Here is a 24,328-nt window from a genome sequence, read left to right on the forward strand (position 1 = left end):
AATAGCTATCTAATATGGTCAGTTCTTTCCACAAATTTGGCAGATGAAGACACTTGTAACCTCAAAATTTTGAGTCAAAAAGTTTTGAGATGAAAATGTCCAAATTTTGACTGTTGAGGTGAAAATCTTGAGATAAAAATTCCAAATATTAAGGAAGCAAATTCAAAATTTTCAAATTTGGTGACACTTATATATTTTTTTTAAGCCACAGTACTAAGTCGGTGAAGTTAGATCAGTTTTGAGACCAATTAGATTTCTTAAAACCAACTGCAGTGACTGGCTCAGCAATGTTTAAAAATTAAACAAGCATAAGTGACAATTCTTCATTCACAGCTGTACATACTCAGATTAGTAGGAAGTATTTCCAATTGTGTGCTCTGTTTATAGGGCTGGACAAGGGTACTGCAAAGCTCTCCAAATCTTCAGTACTTTCACATAGTTTCTGGAATCTGCTAGCAATTTTGAGCACATGAGGACATGTCAGTAATAGAAATACTTAATCTGATTTTACACTGTGGAATATATATAAATATCTGAGCCCTAGCCGGGTGCTTCAGAATAGCTCTGTAACATCTCTTCTACTTCCTGTCTTCTTCTACTAAGTTTAAAACATGTAAATACATGTTAGAGAGAAAAATGTAATTTCTATATAGTATAAATCTAAGCCCTGGTGGGAGTCCCTGGGGACTTTAGCTGAGGCATTTTTACTTTTCAGATATTTAATGTTCTTTGATAGTGATTTTGCAGCCCAAGTGAAGCCAATGGTAGGGGGGGGGGAGGGGGAAAGTTATAACCACCCTTATGGATGCCAGTGCATACATGTTTTAATGCCCTCTAAATGTGTTTATTTTAAACAGTATTTAGCTCTCAAATATGCAAGGAAGAAATGTTATCATGACATGATATTGATAAAGAGTGGCAGGGGAATTTAAATTCCTTAACCATGCCTGCTAGCCATATGTTTGGTGAATAAAGTCACAACAACCAGATTAACCTAATTCTTACCATTCCTATGTAACTCTGTGCATCAAGAAGTGTAGGATACTGAAAGAAGCTTGATAGATGCATACAGACCTAATCTGTTTGACCCCAAAATATGGAGAATAACATTTTTCAGGGCCAAAAACCGGGAGAATAAGGGAAAATAGGGAGGTTGGTCATTTTCAACTGAAATTATATAAATACTCCTAAATAAATAGTCTACAGTACCGCTCATGTATAACTGGACATGTGTACCCGCACAGGATCGTATAAACAAGTACAATCGCGTATAAAATCGTTGACAAACAAATTGCCGCGTAGACACCTCGTATAATCCCTGTACGAGTTTATACGCAGGTTATGCTATTGTGCTCAATGAATAGGGGTTAAAGTCGCCGAAAGAATTAGTGAGATGTTTGAAACAGCCGTTTCTTAAATCGTAGTTTAAGACGTGATATTCACCTAGCATCGAAGAGGACGCAGGTAAAGTGTGTGCCGGCATAGAACTTAACTGTTTTTTTTTTGTCGTACACAAGTAGCCTACATGCGAACTGCACACATTCAGTACGCCGCATGTACAAACAAGTGACAACTTGTGTTTATTAAACTCGTGCAGGCGCGTATCCAGGGGGGGGGGGGGCGTTGGGGGCGCGCGCCCCCGGGTAAGAATGAGAGGAGAGAAAAAAAGAGAGAATAAAAAAGGAAAAAAAAGAGGGGGAAAAAGAGAGAAGAAAGGAGAAAAGGAGGGAACAGAAGAAAAACGCCAAAGACACCGGGAAGAGAGAGAGGAACAGTGACATAATTACAGCGCTGATCCATATTATATACAGTACACAGGGTAGCCAGTGGCGTATCAAGGATTTCGGAAGGGGCATGCGCCTCGGCCTACCCCTTACACCGACAACTCCAATTTTGACGTTTCCATTTTCCCTCTCTCACTAATGTGTATACTCTATATGGTATATCATATTACCCACGTGTGTGTATGGACGCCTTAAACAGTTGTACAATTGTGCTATGAAAAAAACTGTGGCTGGTCTCGAACTCGGCCGAGTCGTTGGGGAACATGGCGCATTTCGGTATTAGACCAGAATCTATATGCGAACTGCACTATACATGTGTTCTTCGATGCAACACTGCCATCCACAGATAAAATGTAATACACTCCAACCTGAATGCTAATTGTTACCCCACATCTAGTACCGTAACTCATACAATTAATCTAAAAATAAATTTTGCATGAGATTTGAGAATTGAGCACATTTCCTGTGAATATCATGTAGTTGACCCAAAGGCGTATCATTGCCGTGGCGGAGGGGGGGGGGGCTGACGCACCCTTCACTTCTTGAGATTGTTCCCATCTGCATGAAAATGTGCGCCTCACAACCCTACGCCCACCCCTCTTATCGCTTCCCGATGACATGCTATACAATACGAGAATTATTACTGTTGACATTGTTAGGCGTGACTTCTCCTAAAGACATTTGAAATGACGAGATGAAAGTATTTTGGTATTTCAACATTAATCAGAAAATTTCTAAATTATACACTTGGATAAAAGTCGGGGGAGGGGTGGGAGGGGGCAATGTTCTATTCAGCTGAGAAGAAGGCCACTGCTACGAGTGTACACCCCTACCGGCCCGCTCCAATCCCCCCCTTACGACTTTACAAAAACATTGTTCATAGGCAAAACTGCATGGTGTATGGAGCCAATTTTAGACCTAATTGGTGGTCTAATTATGCCTCGGGGTGCACCAGTTAACATCAATTTTCAAAAAGAATTCAGGGACGGGGCTACTGAGATTTGCCTTCAACAAGCCAACGACCACACCTCCGCCATTTTTAAATTCTATGGCCTTTTCATAATAGTGCAGGACCTACCTGAGTCAGTTGGGATTTGCTACCCCCCCCCTTTGAAATCCTATATTAAAATGGGGGTTGAAAAGGGGTCCCATTCTCCTAGTCCTGCAAACCGATTTCAAGTAGTAGATAACCTATGCATCTGCCATTAAAATGTGGTACATGGCTACATGAAGGTAACATGCTACAGTATACTATTTATCTCTTTGCAAATACAAATACTAGTCATTGTTCTTAGTACATTTTGTTAGTTCTACACAATGAAACAATTTGAATCAAAAAAACATTTGATGTTATTTATAGAACTAGTTAGGCAAGATGTCCTTACGTACATATGGCCTGTAGATTTGATCACAAGTATGCAACACAACCCATTACAATTTCACAAACTGACTGTTGAGAAATTATTATGTAAAGACTCACCAAAATCTCCGTCACAAAGGAAGTTATGTCATCAGTGATGTGTTCCCACTTGCTTTTTTCTTTCATTTTCTTGGAGGAAATGTACCAAAGAAATGTTGAAAATGGTATCACCTGGAGGTTAAAGAAAAATATAAAATAACTCAACTTTCCATTCACTAGATTTATCAAGATGAAAATTGGTCGGGTCTGTGATCATTTTTGTAACAGACATCAACGTCTTCCCTTGTTTCTTATTAATAAGTATATATGAATATTTTATATAGCTGTAATATCAGGGCAGCATATATATTGTTTTATATTTCTGTTTTTATTTTTGGGTATGTTGGACTGACATACAGATAGCTAACAGCACAGGACTAATATCATTATTAAAAGCACCTTTGCCTTTATCTTAAAGCTGCTCTTTAGGAATATGTTTTGCATCTGAGGTAATAAATACAGACAGTTATTTACAACACTTGAAGTGGTATCTGATCGACTCCATGTTACGGTCTATGAGTTGTGAACCCCCCCCCCCAATAAAAGACATATTTGGAAAATTGCTGGAATATTTCTAACAAATTTGTGAGCTTTCTTCCATAGTACTGCAACAGAAAATATATGTAGAAAGCACATGTGCTGGAGTTTCCTGGAAATATCTCTTAAACGGCCAGTATTATAACTGAAGTGCAAATAATGTACATCTTAAACAGAACACATTACGAGAATCCTTCAACACTGTTGACCAATGGCTAAGAATGGAATTCTGAATTACTTTGGTTTTTACTCTGAGGACATGCATAGGGTCCAGAAGCTACATGCATGTCTTGTATTACTGACTGACAACAACATATCCACACATTACAGTAAACCCACTAAAGACTTCCATTTGTAATCCCTTAGTATATAGCTCATTGACAAATGACATAAAACCTAAATTATCTTCTGATTTAAATTTGACATCAATTTTCCTAGGTATTATATGTACTGAGAGGGGAAGGGTTGGAAAGGTTAGGATGGAAACAGAGATTTTTATGGTTCCTGTTAGTCATTCTATATGGTTCTAACTTAGTGTGGGTATGGTTCTAACTTAGTGTGTGTATGGGTCTCATTTTGTGTGCAGTGACTCTATTTAATTGTTAGGGCACATGCACTTATGAATTAAATTTATTGTTTATGAGCCTGCCATACATTTTACTGCCTAATTAGGCTGACAATACAGAGGAGTCTGGCTGCACTATTAAGACCGAGTACTACGCTTACCTGCCACCCAGCACTACAGTATGACAAACTGATAAATTAGAAGGGATCAAGTCATCTGAATATTTTGTTCCTTCATTTATGATGAATACACAAAACAAAGAAATGGACCTGGATATTAAACACATACACCTCTTTGTGTAGTTTTACACATTGGTATACAATACAATGTATGGCATGCAGTGTCTAACATATGGTGTATGTACTGTATGTTGAGGCCTTTATCTTCCCCTCTGGCCCTTAGGGAATTTGCTGGTCAAGCAAGATTCAAAACAATTGCTGTTCCTCCAGGATTTAGGCAGTAACAAAATCACTTTCTACCCAGAATCAAATCTAATTATAACTACAACCCAGCTTACCAGTCCTGCTATACACTAATTATACACTAATCATTACCATCAGCATATTGTAAACCATTCTGTGCAAGATACACATCATGTGACCCCAAAGATCGTCTCAAGAAAGATTAATCCACATTTACCTAATGAGGAGATAAAGACAAAGACAATAAGAATCATATCTGAACTAGATGTTTTAATGCAAACGATAAAATCCCTTGTTTTTGAGTTTGCCTTTTTTAATATTTACTCAACAGTTATTCCATTGCTCACAGATACACAAGCTTATGCTAAAATGACTCAATAATTGCAAGTTCATTCATTTTATTGCAAGGCGCTCTTATTTTAAAGTTGAATAATTTTTGGAAATTTATCCATAAAGAAAACAAAAGGCAAAACTTCGTAACATGTTTGCAATCCTATGGTTTAGACTAATTTGGTCAGCACACTTTCTAATTGGTACTTTTAACGTTGTTTGGTGCAGCAGGCCAATAAAGTTGTTCCCAAATTTCTAACTCTATTACTTTGAAGTCAAGCAAAGTTAGGCAATATTACTGGTCTAGATTGCTTTTTTTTTTCAAACTATCTGCATACCAGTGTGAAGCAAAGGCTGCTCTATTACATAAATGTTAGTGTTTTTGCTTTCACAACTTTCCCAGTAACTTAATTTCTAACTTTGCCAATATGCAGCAACATGATGCACCCCCCCCCCCCCCCACCCAAACACACTCTTATAACAGAAAAACTGAATTACACAATAACTTTAAGAACAGAAAAATAATACAAATGCATTAAAGATTTCAGATGACATAACATGCTGAATCCTAAAAGAACTTGTCATATTGTGTTGTATGATCTTCTGTGATAGAATCGTAAATTGTTGCTAGACATAGTGCAATACTCAATACCTATCATCATCCTTGACAACTATTTAATATGATGGGATAGGTGGACCTTGCCATAAATTACATAATATCCACTCAACCTGGAGATGTGACAACAGAAAGCCTTCATTAGCATTATATGCTCACACAGGAATGAAACTGTTACATTATGAAACAATGGATGTCTAATGACCATTAAAATTGGTCAGATTTGAAAGATTAGAGATGTCCTTGGCATCAGAATTTCATCCTCTTGAAAACTACAATTATGGTACAATTTGTAGAGATGATGCTACAATTAGGGAAGCACTGGACAAAAGAGGTCTCACAGAATCCCTAAGACACAACTTTTAGCAGTGTTCTAACTGGATTGTTCATATTTTAGGTCTTGTTTTGCAGTGATTGGGGGTTGGGGGGTCCTGGATGATAGACTTTTCGGTGAGGAAATTTCCCTTGAGGGATCATCTGATATGTCATGGAGTAAATATATCCAATTAAAAACTTGCATTCTCATGGAGGAGGGGGATGGGTGGAAGGGGTAAGAATCAGGTGGTGGACCATACAATCATTACCCTGATAATGTAAACTGTACGCATGTCTTCAAAGAGCTGTAATCCGGATATGAAACTGGTAATTCCCTAAACAGGCTGATCTCAGGACTGAATAATTCCAGTTTACCTGATGATGAGAAAAAACAAAATGCATTTGGTCATCAGTTATAATGTTATTATTTATGTAAATTGACATCACCCGGTCTGCAAGTAGCTTCATTCTACCATGTAACATTGTCAAACACAGAACACAGCTACTATAAACATACAGTATGGTATGCTACTGTAGTTTCAAAATAAATCACTCAGTTATAATTATAATAACAATGTAAAGAAACTAATGCAACTAGAATACAAATATATAGACTGTACAAGATGAGTTCAAGGTCTCATAATGCTTCCCACAGTGTATATACAGCTCACCTAATACCAAACTAATTGACATATAAAGAAACATTAATTTGAAACTGAGACAAGCATTGAATCTTCAATACAATCTTTAAGCAATACCACTAGCAATCCAGTCTGGTTTATATTCAATTGAGAAACACAAGTAATAACAATGTAACCCTGAAAACAGATGGAGCCTGAAGAAAACATGATGACTGTTTCGGTCACATAGTTTAGGAACCATTGGTTCACTGTACTGTCTAGAGGTTGATGAATTTGTAGGATTTCGGAAATGATGACATTGTACTATAATTGATTGAGTTAAAGTACATATTTTTCTATCTGCAGACTTTGACATATAGTTGTTATTTCATAACATGTTGTTCCGTGCAGTCCTGTTGTGAGAGGGGGAGGGTTGGGTGGAGGCTACAGTTGTACGTCAGCTAAGTGCCCAGTGAAATATGTGATAAAGAATGATATACTTTTAACTTTGGATAAACAAAGACTTAAAAAAAGTGGATCTGGTGACACAACTGTGCATGGAACTGTGCCTGGCTCTCTATGTTACTGATTTTGCGTACACCTTATTTGAATGATGCTTCTTTAGCCTCACAAGATGTGATTGTGAATCTTAGAACTGGTGTGCGACAGTTTATCAGGAGTTTGGCTAAAATTAACAAAGAAGTAGGAAAGGAGATACAAACCCAACCATAATCTTCAGCTGATATGATAGACATCTTTGAGATGAATAATAAAGGTGGAGTTGATTTGCATTCTACTGTCCAATTTTATATTTCAAATCATATTTCCAATATTTAAGCAAATGCTAAAAACAGTAATCTCTACTGTACTACAGTCAATAAATATCATAACAAACATAGCACATTAAATTTCAAGATTATATCCATAGTTGTGTGACATATGTGTGACCTACCTAAATTAATCAAGGTGTTCTTGTTTGATGGAGTGTTCATTACAAATACTTCTAACACAAAGCTCAGCAATACAGACTTAGTTGACTTCTTTAATGTTTCTACAGCATTATGGAATATCTAAAATGGTATTTCAAGTTTTTTTTATTTTAATCTGAAGAAAATAAATACCTACACAGAAGACATATTTGTAGGTAACCCAAGCTACTTTCATATAAACCAACAAGTTGTCTTCCAGTTTTACAATTCTGGGAGTGTCAGGAGTTCTAGAAGACTTTATTCATATGAGTCTAGAAGGCAATTTTTATTTCAGTTTGGCAAATGGTAAAATGTACCAGAGGGTGTTGAGGTAGCTATTGTGTCATACTGTAGCAAGGTCATTACAAACATACCAAGTACTGGATTAATCCAGCAAGAATCCGATCGTTTTAATGTCCTTACTACAGTAGGGCGTAATCCTGTCAGTTGTATTTTGAGAAGATGAGTTAAAACTTTATATACATTATTTTAGTGAGAGTGAATGGAGATAAAAGAGTATTCCTCGATCTGCGACGCTATCCATAAAATCTACCACACATCTTTGAAACGTTATCAATACTGTTCAACACTTACCATTAATGTGATTACCATCACATGGAGGAAATATCAGATGATGAACCATTCATTGTCCTTGTCAACACAGTATGAACGTGACTTCCATCAAAAACTGCTAACTACAGGTGGAATAGGTGATCCCCTAACAGCTCGCTTCATAATTAACCTAATGAAGAGAAAAGAAAGTGATGTGAATGAGATTTAAGTCCTAATTATAGGAGACATTGAGAATGTCAGTCAGAAATAGTCTCTGGCTAACTACCATGTATACATGAACAATCACAGAGAAAAAAATACAGAGGAAGGAAAGTACAGTTCAGTTTCCAATAACCAGGTATTAAGTGTAAAAACAATTAGCCAGTTAAGCATCAAACTTGAACCGGGTTGTCCGTTGTTTAGTGGAAGTGGCACATAAAGGTGTGGTGCAGTGATATAAATGAGCTCCCAAAGGAGAGTCCAACCTCACACGAACCCAACCATGCATGGTTTGGGCTTGACTGAGAAATTTGTGAGATTTCGCACCTCTCTTTCGTATTGAGGACAGAACGTCTTTTGAATTTCCACTCATTAGGAGATACTGTAATTGTATCTAATTTAGTGTGTCAGCTTTGGTGGATGTGTTTTCATATTATTATTTTTTATTTAATGGCACCAGGCCCTCGAGACTGCATTGGCTACCTTGACCTAGTTACACCATTCTCGGGGGGAAGGGGGGTCTCTTTCTAGATTTTAGATCACCAAAGGTTTATAAAGTACCCTGTTCAGCTGGTCAATAGCCATACAATATGGTCAGTTCTTTCTACAAATTTGGCAGATGAAGACACTTATAACCTCAAAATTTTGAGTTAAAAGTTTTGAGAGATGAAAAAGTCAAAATTTTGACTTTTGAGGTGAAAATCTTGAGATAAAAATTCCAAATATTGAGAAAGCAAATTCCAAATTTTGAAATTTGGGGACACTTATATATTTTCTTAAGCTACCGTACTTAGTCGCCGAAGTAAGATCAGTCTTGAGACCAATTAGATTTCTTAAATCCAACTGCAGTGACTGGCTCAGCAATGTTTAAAAATTAAACAAGCATAAGTGACAATTCTTTATTCACAGCTGTACATTCTCAGATTAGTAGGAAGTATTTCCAATTGTGTTTATAGTGTTTATAGTGGCTGGACTTACAAGGGTAATGCAAAGCTCTCCAAATCTTCAGTACAGTATTTTCACATAGTTTCTGGAATCTGCATTTTGAGCACATGAGGACATGTCAGTAATAGAAATACTTAATCTGATTTTACTCTGTGGAATATATAGCTGAGCCCTGGCCGGGTGCTGGGGGCTTCAGAAGAGCTCTGTAACATCTCTTCTACTTCATGTCCTCTTGTACTAAGTATGAAGCATGTAAATACATGTTAGAGAGAAAAATGTAATTTCTATGAAGTATAAATCTAAGCCCTGGTGGGGGTCCCTGGGGACTTTAGCTGAGGCATTTTCACTTTTCAGATATTTAATGTTCTCTGATAGTGATTTTGCAGACCAAGTGGAGCCTATGGGGGAAGGGGGGGGGGCCAAGTGCTCACCACCCTAATGCCAGTGCCTGTATATGTTTGAATATGTTTATGTTAAATGGTAGTTAGCTCTCAAATATGCAAGGAAGACATGTTATCACGACATGATATTGATAAAGAGTGGCAGGGAAATTTAAATTCCTTAACCATGCTTGCTAGCCATCAGTTTGGTGAATCAAGTCACAACAACCAGATTTACTTCATTCTTACCATTCCTATGGAACTCTGTGCATCAAGAAGTGCAGGATACTGGAAGAAGCTTGATAGGTTCATAGGTCCTGATCTCCTCTATCAAGTACAGTCTCTGTCTTCATAATTACTAGAGGGTTTCTTCCTACCGTTGAATTATTACATCATGGAGCCGTCAGACTGAGCCTCAGTGATTTCTAAATCAAAAGTGAAACACTAAACATGAAATCAAATTAGTTATTCAGATATTTTTAGACTTCAGAAACAAAAGTATACTCACTTACAAAGAAAACCCATGGTAGCAGTTCCACTTTGATCCAATCATTGATCATTTTATGTTAGTGATTAGTGTTTGGTTTCTGAAGCTTTTTGAAAGTTCTTAGGAACTTTTGCATTCAGATAGCAACGTGACACTACAGCAGTCTTTGTGAGCAATCAACTTTACATGTTAGTTGTAAAAGACCCCTACACCTTTAGTAAGTAAATTATGTAAAAGTGCATAATTGATTTGTGATATTGAAGCTAAAGATACGTCAATAGGAACTGAGCATTACCAGCACAAACCCTGGAAATTCTGGATATGTTCCAATAATGGGTTGTCTTTGACCAGCAAGGGAAGTCTAAAGCACTGCAGTATTATGGGTGACAAACTACAAAAATGTTTGTATATGATATGGGATATTGAATCTCAATCTCTGGAAAACCTTGCACTTCATTTGACCTTTACTCACTGGCAGGTTAGTACTTAAATCTACAATATACCAGGAGAGGAAACAACTCCAGAGTACTTTAAGAGTAGGTTTTTATGACTACATAGTTTGAATAAAGGCCGTGGCTATTCTTACGACTAGTCGTAACAATTATTTATAAACTATTCTTACGACATCGGCGAATTCATGCGAATTAAAAGTAAATAAAGCAACTGCGCATATAGTAGGGGTAACCCTAACCCTAACTCTAACACTCAATCCAACCCTTACCCTAAACCTAACCCTAACCGGAAATTATTGTTTCTCCTGGTCGTAAAAAAAGTACTCCTAGTCGTAAAAATAGCAACTGTGCATGCGCAAAAGGGTATTATTGTTACAACTAGTCGTAAGAATATTTAGCCACTTTGTTGAATAAAACCTTTCAGATACAGTAGTTGGATGATCTCGCAAATGTAGAACACTTCCTCAATAAACTAATGTGATCAGTATTCTGAGGGAGGAAACCCTCTCCTTCAACTTGTAACCAACTAACAGGCTAGCATCACCATATTTCAGCTAGTCCTACATTGTGCTGATCCTAGGACACGCTTTATGCTGGCATTGCGAACTTTTGAATGTTGTCATTAAAGCCATTGGACTAGGCCATCGTTAGGCTGCACTTTTCTTATATGACTAAAGAAGACCTAAGCCATAACTTCAACGTTATGATGTCCCTGTCCTTGTAGGTACATAGCCTAACAATATGAAAGGAAAACACGACATACATTTCTTCTTTGACAATTGCAATATACTTAGTCTGTTTCTTTCAGTATCACCATCTGGAATATATTGCAATATCTTCATATTAGTAAGCCAGTACTGTAGCTTCAGGGAATCACGTTAAACAAACAGAGAAGTACAAGTTGTACAACCATACAACCGTTCTTCAAACGCTGCTTTACACTGTGTCGTTGGTTTGTTTAGATATTGAAGATGAGACTTGTTCAAGTCGTTTCATTGGCCACGAGGGAAATACCCCTCTTTTTCAGATAAATGATCAATCTTCCAATTCAAATAATAGCAATCAGTGGCGTAGCTACGGGGGGCGTGGGGGCGACAGCCCCCCATGAAAGCTCGTCGCCCCCCAGTCGCCCCCCCCACTGGGATTTTGGGTGTCGAAAAAAAATTACATGTGCGAAAAAAAATATATCATTGGTCTGAATGGTCTCGAATCTCCATGATGACCACTCATGAACGACCCTTCGACCGCGGACCGGCAGTAGGCTATAGTTGCTGAAAACCTGACGTGACATAGCTCATAGGCCGAGAAGTCTACAGTAGTCGCACTGTACTGAAAACGCATGTTAACGACCGTCGAATAATATAATTCTTGCTCTACAAGACTACAGAACACATAATGTTTACCAGTGGCGGCGGAACCGGGGGGGCTTGGGGGGGGGGGGGGCTCAGCCCCCCCCCCCCCAATGAAAAAGGTTGAGGGGGCAAATGCATGATAAGCCCCCCCCCCCCCAATATTTACCAAGGCTCCGAAACGTGCATCTGCCCATTTTTCAATGCATACTTGTCGATCTGTCCGATGCACACGTATACTATATATATAGGTGTAATATTTTAGTAATTGCTGGGGGACCCTCGGCCCGTCCCCTGGCTATAGACCACATTGTCACCCCAACCGCGTCTTCACGCCCCGTGAAAAGTGGAAGCAGTGAGTGTGAGTACCGGTAAGCGTAACACAACTTCGTCTTAGGCCAATGACTTGCCTCATTTCAGCCAGTTCTCCAACATCCCCTTACTTAGTGGCGGAGCGTCCATATATACAGTCAGGGGGCGGATGCCCCCCCCCCCCTGACGGACTCAAATGGACTGCTGGCGCCCTTTTCAGCTTTTCACTACTTTTTACTTATTCGCGATTATTGACTATTTTATTGCGCTCTCATATACCTATTGACATTTGTCATATTCTGTTGGTGTAATTTTTCGACAAAATGGCGACGACACCTTTTTATTCTCCGTTAATCTGCAAATTAGCAAGGCCCGGAAAGGGTCATTTCCTGCAATCTAGGGAGTATCTTTTCTCAAAAATTTTCTGTACGCTCCGCGCCAACTTGTGGTGGCGCTCCGCTTAGATAGTGTCGAAAGCGCCCCTACAGACCATTCTTGTCCCCCCCCCCGTCCAATACCCCTAGCTCCGCCACTGCCCTTACTACACTCAAAAACGTCTTTGCGAGTACACTACGAGGAATAGCTACTCTCTTAAAACACCATCGAACATACAAATTACAATGTTTTTACAGACTTTTAGGTGCAATCTGAGAAATTGCAGGCTTGAGACCCATATTTTAGGGCTAGGTATTCGCAGCATTAAACACTCGGGAAGTGCCGTTTCCGGCCATCTGGGGGTTTGAAAAAACCCAATATTTTCTTGTACGCTCCTCGCCAACCGATGGTGGCGCTCCGCTTAGATAGTCTCCACACATTAGCCCCCCCAATAATTTTTCCGTTCCGCCGCGCCTGATGTTTACTACTGAATCTGTGTGTTCGACTGTTCGGGCAAACTTTGCCTTTGTCACTCTTTTTTTTAAATATCCATAATCCCTAACATGCAAATAAATACTAATACAAACAGCCTATCATTATCTTGTAACCAGTGCGTATTAACTGATCAAACAAGCTAGTGAGCAATACTATACCCTTATAGAAAGGTGGTCTCCAGGTACTTGAATGCCAAAGAAGATGTTAATAGGTAAAAAATGCTGACATCATACACATGTTTCTCACATCATTGCTCGCGTCATTGCCTCAATACCCTGTTACATTTTCAATCTGGTTTTCACTTCTGGGACGTACCCTGATGCTCTTAAAACCACTAACAACCAAATTTTCAAGAAAGGAGGCAACACTATCATTGAGAACTACCCCCCCCCCCCCCGACGGACTCGAATGGACTGCTGGCGCCCTTTTCAGCTTTTTAAGCATGTTTTACTTCGCGATTATTGACTTTTTCATTTCACTCTCATCTACCTATTGACATTTGTCACATTTTGTTGGTGTAGTTTACTGACAAAATGCTCTAACGTACGGCGGTATTTAATTTATCGGCACTTAATTCTGTTGTACGAAACTCTTTCCAAGAACTGTACGGGGTTTTCGATCTATTTTTTTCGAAAACATGAGCACTCACAAAGATACCACGGGGATTGTGATGAAGCGCATGTACTTTCAACACCCATATAAACTTCCACTTGTCACAAATGTCGATGACACATATTTATTCTTCGTTTACCTCCAATTAGCAAGGCCCGGAAAGAGTCATTTCCGGCAATCTAGGGAAAATCTTTACTCAAAAAAAATCTGTACGCTCCGCGCCAACCTGTGGTGGCGCTCCGCTTAGATAGTGTCGAAACCCCCCCTATAGGCCATTCTCGCCCCCCCCCCCGACCAATACCCCTAGCTCCGCCACTGCCGGCCAATCAGTCTATCACCAAAATAATATTTTAGACGCAATCTAGTTCGGTCATTTCAGTATGTTACTTGGCTGAAAGCCCAGTCAATCTTTCTTTATTTTCCACACGCAATTTTCAGATTTGTCGAAAACTGTCAATGCCGGTGTCAAACTCACAAAAGATTTGTCATGATATTTCAAAGTAACTTACCAGATTGTTTTTTTTTTTTCTATTTCACTAAACTCTTTGATGACCATATCATAACATGGGATCTCAAAATAAAGGATGTTGAGAAAACTTTAGAGCACCTAAGAAGGCCTGGGAAGTGTCATTTCCAACGATCTGGGAGGCCCTTTTAGCTAAAAATTTACGGTACGCTGCGCGCCAACTCATGGTGGCGCTCCGCTTAGATAGTAACAAAAAAATGGTCAAGCCCCCCAGAAAATGTTCAAGCCCCCCAGCGCCCCCCCCCCACTGAAAAAAATCCTGGCTACGCCACTGATAGCAATTTACAACAAAATGGCAAATTCCTTGTATCTAGGAGTGAGGTCTTCAACATTATGCTGCGAAATGTCAATTCATCATTTTGCACCTCGATAATTTTCTGGTAATTTTGCGTTCATAGAATCTTCTATAGCCGCTTGAAGTGTATACGTGTTATGGGTCGTAGCGTATAAGTCTTATGGAAAAGACAAAACAATACTTAGTTATTACACTGCAACTCACCAAATTACAATTTGGACGGCATCTTGACTATTCACAACAGATCTTCCGAAGTCCAAATATAAAAGGGGTCCGGCACTAAATATATAATAAAAACGCAATATGCAAATAATGAAAATATTTTGATGGTCTTGACCATTCCAGTAAAGCAAAGATAAGGGGCTGGTGTAAGTTCCAAAGAAAAACGCGTACTATCGCCTAGCGAAATCTATCGTGATAGTATTTCGTCACTACAAGTGTCACCAAGACAGCATGAAAATTAGACATGTTTGGCACTTTTCAGGATATTGTTTACTACGAGCTCACAAAGAAGTCAATATTTTATCATTTCTAAAGACTTTTGAAATGACGAGATGAAAGTATTTTGGTATTTCAACATTAATCAGAAAATTTCTAAATTATACACTTGGATAGAAGTCGGGGAGGGGTGGGAGGGGGGCAATGTTACATTCAGCTGAGAAGAAGGCCACTGCTACGAGTGTACACCCCTCCCCCCCCCCTTACGACTTTACAAAAACATTGTTCATAGGTAAAACTGCATGGTGTATGGAGCCAATTTAAGACCTAATTGGTGGTCTAATTATGCCTCGGGGTGCACCAGTTAACATCAATTTTCAAAAAGAATTCAGGAGACGGGGCTACTGAGATTTGCCTTCAACAAGCCAACGACCACACCTCCGCCATTTTTAAATTCTCTAGCCTTTCCATAATAGTGTAGGACCTACCTAAGTCAGTTGGGATTTGCTCCCCCCCCCCTTGAAATCCTATATTAAAATGGGGGTTGAGAAGGGGTCCCATCTTCCTAGTCCTGCAAACCGATTTCAAGTAGTAGATAACCAATGCATCTGCCATTAAAATCAGTTACATGGCTACATGAAGGTAACATGCAATAATGTGTACCTCTTTGTCAGGCATTATTGTATATAGGAATAATATACTGGTTTGGCAACATGTCCACCCAACGGCTATTTACAGAATAACTGGACGCGAGCAAGACTGCATTTTCTGATTTTTTTTTATGCAATTATACAATAGTGATTTTAACATCGGTCAGTTCAGTTCTTAAACTTCACACTAGTATTTTTTAGCACAACCTTAATTTAAGTTTAGACAAAAATTATAATCTAACTACGCCCCAGAATTGTTTCAGTCGGAGGACTCCCACAACCCCGTACATGGAATTGCATTCAACGACTACTCCACAGCAACAACATCAAAACTTTCGGATCCACATATAGTCTGACCATAAATGTTCGTTCCCCTTCCTAAATTGATCGGGAGAATTTTGGAATGTGAACCCACGTTACTGGGTACTAAACCATACAGGAGAGTCGATCCGTTTTCAGGATTGGAGAGGCAAACTTACCGCTCATGCACTTAATCAGAAATATACACAAATTAGCCACAAGATGTACCTCCTCCTTTATGTTCTACACCCTTCCCCACATCTATGTAGACATGTGACAAATCACTTGATTGGCGTAGGAAGGGAGCAAAAAATGAATTGGTTGGGGAGGGGGTCGGGGGGCATCCCAATTAAGTAAACAATACACATTTTGTCATTATTGTGACCCACATGGAACACTGAAAAATTTCAAAATTTCCATATCAAAATTTTAATTATTTTATCCCGAAAGTTTTGAATATTTCTGGGAATTTCAACCCTTTTTCAAAATTGAAACCCTTTTCTTGAAAATCAAATTTGTCTTAAAATTGCAATCTGTAATATAACCGAAATTCTCAACATTAAACTACTTTTTCTAAAATTTAGAACCTCTTCGATTGATTTCGACCTCTTTAATTCCCTTCGTGTAAAATGTCGATTTCTTTTTGTTTTAAATTTAAACTATTGAAATGTTGACTTCTCAACTAAAAATATTAGCGTTTTATCTCAAACTTGTACGCTTCTTTTGAAATTGCCATTGCATTTCTCGAAATCAAGATTTCTTTCTTATGCAAATTTCAACTATTTTTTCTCAAAAAATAAACTTTTCTTGATGAGGATGGTAATAAGTAAAACGGGAGAAAAAGGGGGGGGGGGCTACATGAATTGACTATTACAATTATTGGTTAAATGTCGACATAGTATTTTGATTTGAGCAATTACGAGGTACGTGAAAGACAAAACATTGTTTGATTGCCTTAAACTCTCTTTGCTGGTGCAAAGATTTAGCTAAATAATCCAGCATTGACATGGAATGGAATTAATTACAAAGGTGGTTGGGTGGGGAGGGATGAAAAAAGTCGTGTAGTTACAGGTGCGTATCCAGGGGGGGGGCGTTGGGGGCGCGCGTCCCCCGGGTAAGAAAAAGAGAAGAGAAAAAAAGAGAAGAAAAAAGGAAAAAGAGGGGAAAAAAGAGGAGGAGGAGAGGAAGGAAGGGAAAAGAAAAAGAAGAAAGAGAGAAAAAGGAGAAAAAGAGGGAGTAAAAGCAAAACGCGAAGACACCGGGAAGAGAAAGAAGAACAGTGACATCATTACAGCGCTGAAGGGTAGCCAGTGACGGATCAATGATTTCGTAAAAGTGTGACTCACCCTAACCCTCACACCGACAACTCCATTTTTTGACGTTTCCATTTTCCTCTCTCACTAATGATCTATATATATACTATATATGGTCTATCATAACGCGTGTGTAGAATTGTGCTATGAAACCAACTGTGGCTGGTCTCGAACTCGACCGTGTCGTCGGGGAACATGACGCATTTTGGGATGGGGGCGACCGCCCGCCCCCCCCCCCATTCAGCATTTTTTTAAATGATATCGCTAAGTAATTTCAAAATAGAAAGTGCTTAGAGGCAACTAACAAGGCCTGGGAAGTGTCATTTCCAGCGATCTGGGAGACATTTTCGGCCAAAATTTGCTTGTACGCTTCGCGCCAACCTATGGTGGCGCTACGCTTAGATAATTTGCCTACAGGCTTCGCCTCTCCCTTGGCAAATTCCTCGCTACGCGCCTGTTCGAATTTGTAACGCAAACAGCAGATATAACATCATATTAGTGAGCATGAAAATGGCGTTCCAGGATGAAAAGCCTCAAAACTGTCCGACTTGCCTGAAAAAATAACCAAAAACGTGTTCTTGTCAATATCATATAAGCAAGTATCGGTTATTACATCGCATGCCATCATGTACCGTACGGTCCGTTAAAATTGCGCAGTATACCGCGGGATGCTAATGTAAACAACGACATGTCTCATGTAGATGTATAAAAAGCATGGAGGTCCAATTATGTCAAAACTCTCTTTTACATTAGTAATGGCGAATTAGGGCCTGCACCCCGCCGCGCAGTGGCGGAGCGTCCATATGGTCAGGGGGCGGATGCCCCCCCCCCTGACGGACTCAAATGGACTGCTGGCGCCTTTTTCAGCTCTTTACCACTTTTTACTTATTCGTGATTTTTGACTTTTTTATTGCGCTCTCATCTACTTATTGACATTTGTCACATTTTGTTGGTGTAATTTGGCGATGACACCTTGTTCTTCGTTTATCTGCAAATTAGCCAGACCCGGAAAGGGTCATTTCCGGCGATCTAGGGAGTATCTTTACTCAAAATTTTCTGTACGCTACGCGCCAACCAGTGGTGGCGCTCCGCTTAGATAGTGTCGAAAGCGCCCCTTCAGACCATTCTTGCCACTCCTGACCAATACCCCTAGCTCAGCCACTGCCGCCGCGCCTCCTACGCCTATGTGTGTAGTGTTCGGTTTCGGAAATATCTGCTATTTTTTCATTTCCTTCAACCAAGTTTTATAATAGCCGTTATAACAGGTTTTAATATTTGTACATCAATAAATTAACTGTGTCTGAATTTTCGAAAATTTCTGACCAACATTCTACATCACACTTCCCTCTACTCGTGCAATTTTGACCGGTCTGTTAGGGGTTGAAGGAAGTTTTTTCTATATTGGTTGTCCATAGATGAAATTTTGTACAACATTATGGCTATGTTTTGAAGTGAGTTTATTCACGAGAAATGTGAATTTTCAAATTCTGAACAAATATGGGGCTTAAAACCTTGAAAAGTGGGGCTGACGGGTATTGTGGGCCGGGACGTAGAATCACCTACAAAGCAAAGACCCACAGGAGATGCGATCAGGTCGAACATGATGTGTGCCGGGTTGACAATCTTCTAAAAGGTTATGGATGGAAAAAAAAAAACTATTAGGAAATACTTGGTTCTCAGGCAAAAGGTGTACATCTGGTTGGTCATTTCAAGCCCGAGAAGTGCCGTTTCCGGTGATCTGGGGGGTTTCAAAACAAGAAATTTTCTTGTACGCTGCGCGCCAACCGATGGTGGCGCTCCGCTTAGATAGTAATTCGCGCCCCCCGGGTTTGAAAATCCTGGATACGCGCCTGAGTTACATTTATTCCGATAATTTCATGATGATTTAGTGAATATATGTAAAAACAAAAATGTAACTTGACACAGACACGTTTTGTCTGCACGATATGTCTGCAAGATGTGTAGGACGGAGCAAGGCTGTTCAATTTATGTTATTCCATGTAGGTTTTATTATTCATTAAACATGTACTCTTTAAATCATTTGAAACAGACGGTATTCAAACTTTTGTGTTTATTGCTTGTTTATGCATCCACTAGCAGATAATAGGGTGGGGGAATGTGTACATGAAATGCTATTTGCCCAAATTTTAACCGGTGGTGGGGGAGGGGGAGGGGGTGCACGGGAACTAACACCCTACCGCTTAGGTAGAAATGTCAATGATAGCTTGATCTAATTGATATAGGTTGTGTTGTATTATTTACTTCCTCGACCCCTTCCTTACTACATACCCAATCGACGTCAGTTTTCAAACTGTCTGTTTTCACCGGGTATGTATAACGTTACATCTCTCGTACATTTACTTCTATTGGCGCCAAAATGTATGTTACAAATTTCAAACATCACCCGCGAACAGTTGGAAAACACCTGTATATGCTATTGAATACCTGTTCACATCTAGTATCTATATCACTGACAACGAATGTTTTAGTGTTACATTAGTGGAGCTCCAGAGTACGTATTATATTCGTGGGAGACTGGGAGTTGTTTGTTACCATTGACTTGTTGGTTAATAAGATGGATTATTTAATGGAGAGGAACCACTGTTAATAGTTAAGACAGCGTTCATTGATAAGTGAGATAATTTGACGGTATGGTATAGAGGCATAGGCTAGAGGGGGAAAGCGGCCAGGCCAAACTTAGTTAGGCTATAAGCTAGACTAGTAGTAATAAAGTTAGGCTATGTTAGAAAACTCACTCATCACCTTCGAAAAACTATAATTATCTACTTTTAGCGAGAGGACATGCTTAGCAAATCTAACTCATAAATAATAGAGATCTTAGCCTAGTTGCTGACTGAATATCAGAAAAGTCCAAGTTAAAGCATATCTTAACTATAAAGGAATTGAATAAAATACAATCGAGACACTGAGTTTTCTTTAGGGATCTTAAATTAAGCGAAGAATGAAACCAGCGATTAACATTCTAGGTGTACTGATGCCTAACATTTACTTCATTCTAGCTAACAAAATGTATAGACAAACTCTAGAAACTTTGTTATTCCTCAAAAAAATTTAAATCACAGAAAATGGTTCAACTCGATTTTAATCGTACATAACATAGCCTTATACGCATTAATACAAGTCAATCTATAACATTCCAAAATTATCATTTTAATCACCTAACTTATTAAATCTACCAGGTCGGACATTTGAGCCACTTGTGTGAGAAACCTGCAGCTTTTTTACCGAGCAGGCTAACTGAAATAATGTTATTTAATAACTGATTAGTTGAATGACCATACTCCTGCCAATATACCTGACACTTTATATGAAATATACCTTTGTTAAATACTGTATAGGGCCCAGAGCTTTGAGCCTCTATAAAACAGTTTTCCTATTAAGTCTAATAATAATCAAATGCAATACATAGTTATTAAAAGGAATCTTTCGTCCATGTTTTTCCAGGAGCAACTAGATCGTGGTGTTCTACTGACAGCTGGTTTGTCTTAATTTTGCCCACATAATTATAAAAACTGTACGTCATTTCCAAGCCAACAGACTTATGGCCACATGATGTTTAAAAAGTAAAATGGTTTTGAATTGAAAGTGCGCCACCTATTTTACCCTGCTGCAACTCTCAATAGCAGAAGTTCGCCAGAGCCGTAGCTCAAACGTTAAATGTTCCGCTAACTGTTCACACCCGATGAACTCCATGTAACAGAAGATATTTCAATGAAGACCCAATCAACCCGATTAAACTTACAAGTAATAATTAATTAGTATAATTAAACCCTCAAGGATATGAAGTGTTTACAGATAACAATATTATTTGTAAAAAAAAATATATAATTAGCGGATGTTACTATTTAATTGGAAGAAACGATAAAGTTTAGAAAGTTAAAATCATAAGCAATACCCAATTTAGGAATATCTACAAACACAAAGAAAGAAAAATGTTACATTTCGAAAAAATCTACTAGAAGTTATGTCACACTCAAACCGTAACTTAGGAATGAATTTGATAATTAACTAATTAAACACAGATGGACATCATCTTTAAACAAATCATATTAATTAGAAATAATTATAATTCAAGCAGAATAGTCGGATTTGGATTAATAATGAAATAATTTGTAAATTAAATTTTGAGTTTAAGCCTCGTCAACCTTCTCTCTGGAAACTTGAATTTGATCTACCGTACATCTGCTTCTCTAAACTGCATTTTAATTATAAGAAACAACCTATTGATTTAAATATAATTCTTCAAACTCTCCTTATACTTTATAAAAACCTGGTATTAGTTAGAGTAGAAGTTTCCTTTTCATGATCCCTATAACATTAAATTACATTTTCCTTCTGAAAGTTCTAAATAAAAATACAAATAAATTTGATCAATTTTTTTCTTCAAAAGATAGATAATCTCAATTATTATTGACCCATTTCTTATAAAATTCTCAACCCGTCATTGAGATTTGTTTCCTATTAACTAATAAATAAAAATATGTAGCCTCCCATTCCTATTTTATTAAACCTTACTAGCTATAAAAACTTTAATTTATAATTTAATTGTAAAACAATAAACTAACCCTTTAATCCTACATTACCACTTTATTTTTCTCTAATCCTTATATCCGTTCCATAAATGTATTCCTTCTTACAAATAAACACGTCCTATATGTCTTTGTTTATCGCTTTAACTTTCTTTTATTTTTATTTCGTTATTTTTATCATTTATTATATCATAATTAGTATTAAAATCTTAACCAAATCCAATCTATTTATCTCTATCTACTCTATTATCAGTAACTCTATTCTTTCATTCTAGATTCCTATCTCCTGTGTGGATTTAGACCACTGCTCTCCTAGAGTTGATGAGTCTGGTCTGAACCTTATCCTTCAGTCTGGTTTCTCTCTCTCTATCCTGAGTTCTCTCCAGGAGCTGAATATCTTTGACATCGACAGGAGACTAACTAATGAAGAGTTGGCGGCCATCTTGTCTTACTCCTCACAGTGTACAAGTTTGAATGAGCTGTGGTAAGTATTCCGGTGTAGATGCTAGAATCATCATAACAGTTAAACAGGGAATTAATTTAATTAATAAAAGTTATCAATTTTAAACTAACAAAAGGGAATGTAAAGTCTGCTGTATTTTAATGTCAAGGATTGAATTTAATTAGTTTAGTTGAATTTATTTCAATAATTAGGTCATCGTGGAAGGTGTTATGTAGAATGGTATGATAAATAAAACAAAATATAATGGATTATTAGGGAATATTTTAAGAGGGTGCTGTTAAGAGAGGGGTGGATGGGTCGGTGGTGGTTGTTCAAAATGTTCTTTGTTTAGTTTAACAATTTAACTAAGTATTAGGTTTCATAATGACAGGAATGTTTATTAGGATAAAATAAGAGATATATAGACAAGGAAATTGGAGTTTACTAATTCTAGCGAGTAAAATTAATATTCTAAAGTAAAGTTTTATAAGGAATAACTGTTACTTTTGACTGAGACCTCCAAAATAGTTGATTCTCAATTATGTACAATTAATATAAGAAACTAAAGAGATTGAAAATCGTTATTAATATTAAAGTAGTAAAATGATGGCAATGAAAATAGCAATAACTTATAACTTTGTTGTTATAAACTCCTCATAGTTTTGATCAGATTATGACACTCTAGCAAAACTGAAATGCATAAAAAAGAAGCAACCAATAAAACAATTTTAGTTGTCGAAATTTAAAAAAAACAGTTACTCAAAATAAGTTAACAAATTGGAACAAAATAAAAGTTAACTAGAAGAAAATAAATAATTGAAATTGAGTTAACTATAAAGTTAAAAAAAAACCAATTATTACAATAAATATAATTAAAGGCAAATCTGTATCTGTTAAATTTCAGAGGTTCAAATTTAATCCATTTAAAACTACATTAATTTCTTCTTTATAGTTTGAAATACGATGTCATACAAAATAAGCTAAATTAATATTTATGCTTTTATTTTAACATAATTATCAACAACAATTAAAAATTTAACCAAGAGCTTTCAGCTTTGTATAATTGATAACTTTAAACAAACACTGTTTAAATATTTTAATATTCCTCGTATTAATGTTACTTCATACTTGATTCGATCATAACGTCCCTAGTTCGTCCTTTACAATGTAGTGTTATTTAATCCTCCAAGACCCCCTCTCTCCCCCCCCCCCCCCCAACCAACCCCTCCTCCCGCTCCTCCTCTTGCCCTGTTTGGTCCCACAAATCAATTCTCCTTTCCGTCCTCACCATTCGGAAAGTAATCAGTGACATCCTCAACTTACAGCTGACGTGTTACTAAAAAAAGAATATATTTAAGTCGCACCCGCCACCCCCCCCCCCCCCTCCCCCTCCTTCCCCACCGCGCCTCACCCAAATCTCGAAAGAAAAGAGAAAACTATTTTAGTTACATAAATGAAATAAATTAGAAAGAAAGCTGCTTTACATATGTTATAAGTGATATACCGCCATTCCAGGAATAACTAACCTCGGAGAAAGATATCAATGGAAATAACACACTGTGGTCTGGCTATAAAACAAATATATAATGTTTCTTCCCTATCTAGACTAAATACCTTACCCCAATCCCAGTATGCTCTTCAGACACCTTACCTGGACCCGTCACCACTCTCCCTTTGCCACCCCCCTCCCCATGGCACATACTCGTTTTTTAGATGGCCCTTCAAATCCATTCTATGTTTCTACCCGATAACATCACTTATACACTAGTTTTCTGCACAGACGATTGATTCACACAATTTATTTCTAAAGAAAAATAAGTTAGCAGTAGAGATGCCACACTTGGATTTCCCGTAAATACCTAATTAGCATAACAATAGATGACACGGGCCAGGGTTAAAGATAATGAATAGAAAGAGAAACAAGACACGCGTTTAGTGTACACCTGGAATGGGGTCACTGCCATACAACGTAACCATGGAAACTGACGATAAGTAGGTCAGTCTGTGTCTAGCAGTGGCT

The 24,328-nt window shown here is 37.9% G+C and overlaps 2 protein-coding genes across 5 annotated transcripts in view; one reads left to right on the plus strand and one right to left on the minus strand.

The window, feature by feature from the left end:
- The window catches only part of LOC139970082 (uncharacterized), an 892,672-nt gene that overhangs the window by 764,359 nt on the left and 103,985 nt on the right, over positions 1-24,328 (minus strand). The window contains exon 1 of one of the 2 annotated variants that reach the window (XR_011793934.1): positions 3,265-3,796. The gene's annotated coding sequence lies outside the window, so the exon portion shown is untranslated. Of the gene's footprint in view, positions 1-3,264 lie in introns of those variants that run through there. The other variant, XR_011793935.1, reaches the window with a different exon arrangement.
- The window catches only part of LOC139970035 (NLR family CARD domain-containing protein 4-like), a 545,770-nt gene that overhangs the window by 256,838 nt on the left and 264,604 nt on the right, over positions 1-24,328 (plus strand). For 2 of the 3 annotated variants that reach the window (XR_011793895.1, XR_011793894.1), the window contains exon 7: positions 22,142-22,350. The exons of the other annotated variant lie outside the window; for it this stretch is intronic. The gene's annotated coding sequence lies outside the window, so the exon portion shown is untranslated. The remainder of the gene's footprint in view (positions 1-22,141; positions 22,351-24,328) is intronic. 3 annotated transcript variants of the gene reach the window in all.

The sequence above is a fragment of the Apostichopus japonicus genome, chromosome 7 (genome assembly GCF_037975245.1).
Source record: "Apostichopus japonicus isolate 1M-3 chromosome 7, ASM3797524v1, whole genome shotgun sequence".
Classification (NCBI taxonomy): domain Eukaryota; kingdom Metazoa; phylum Echinodermata; class Holothuroidea; order Aspidochirotida; family Stichopodidae; genus Apostichopus; species Apostichopus japonicus.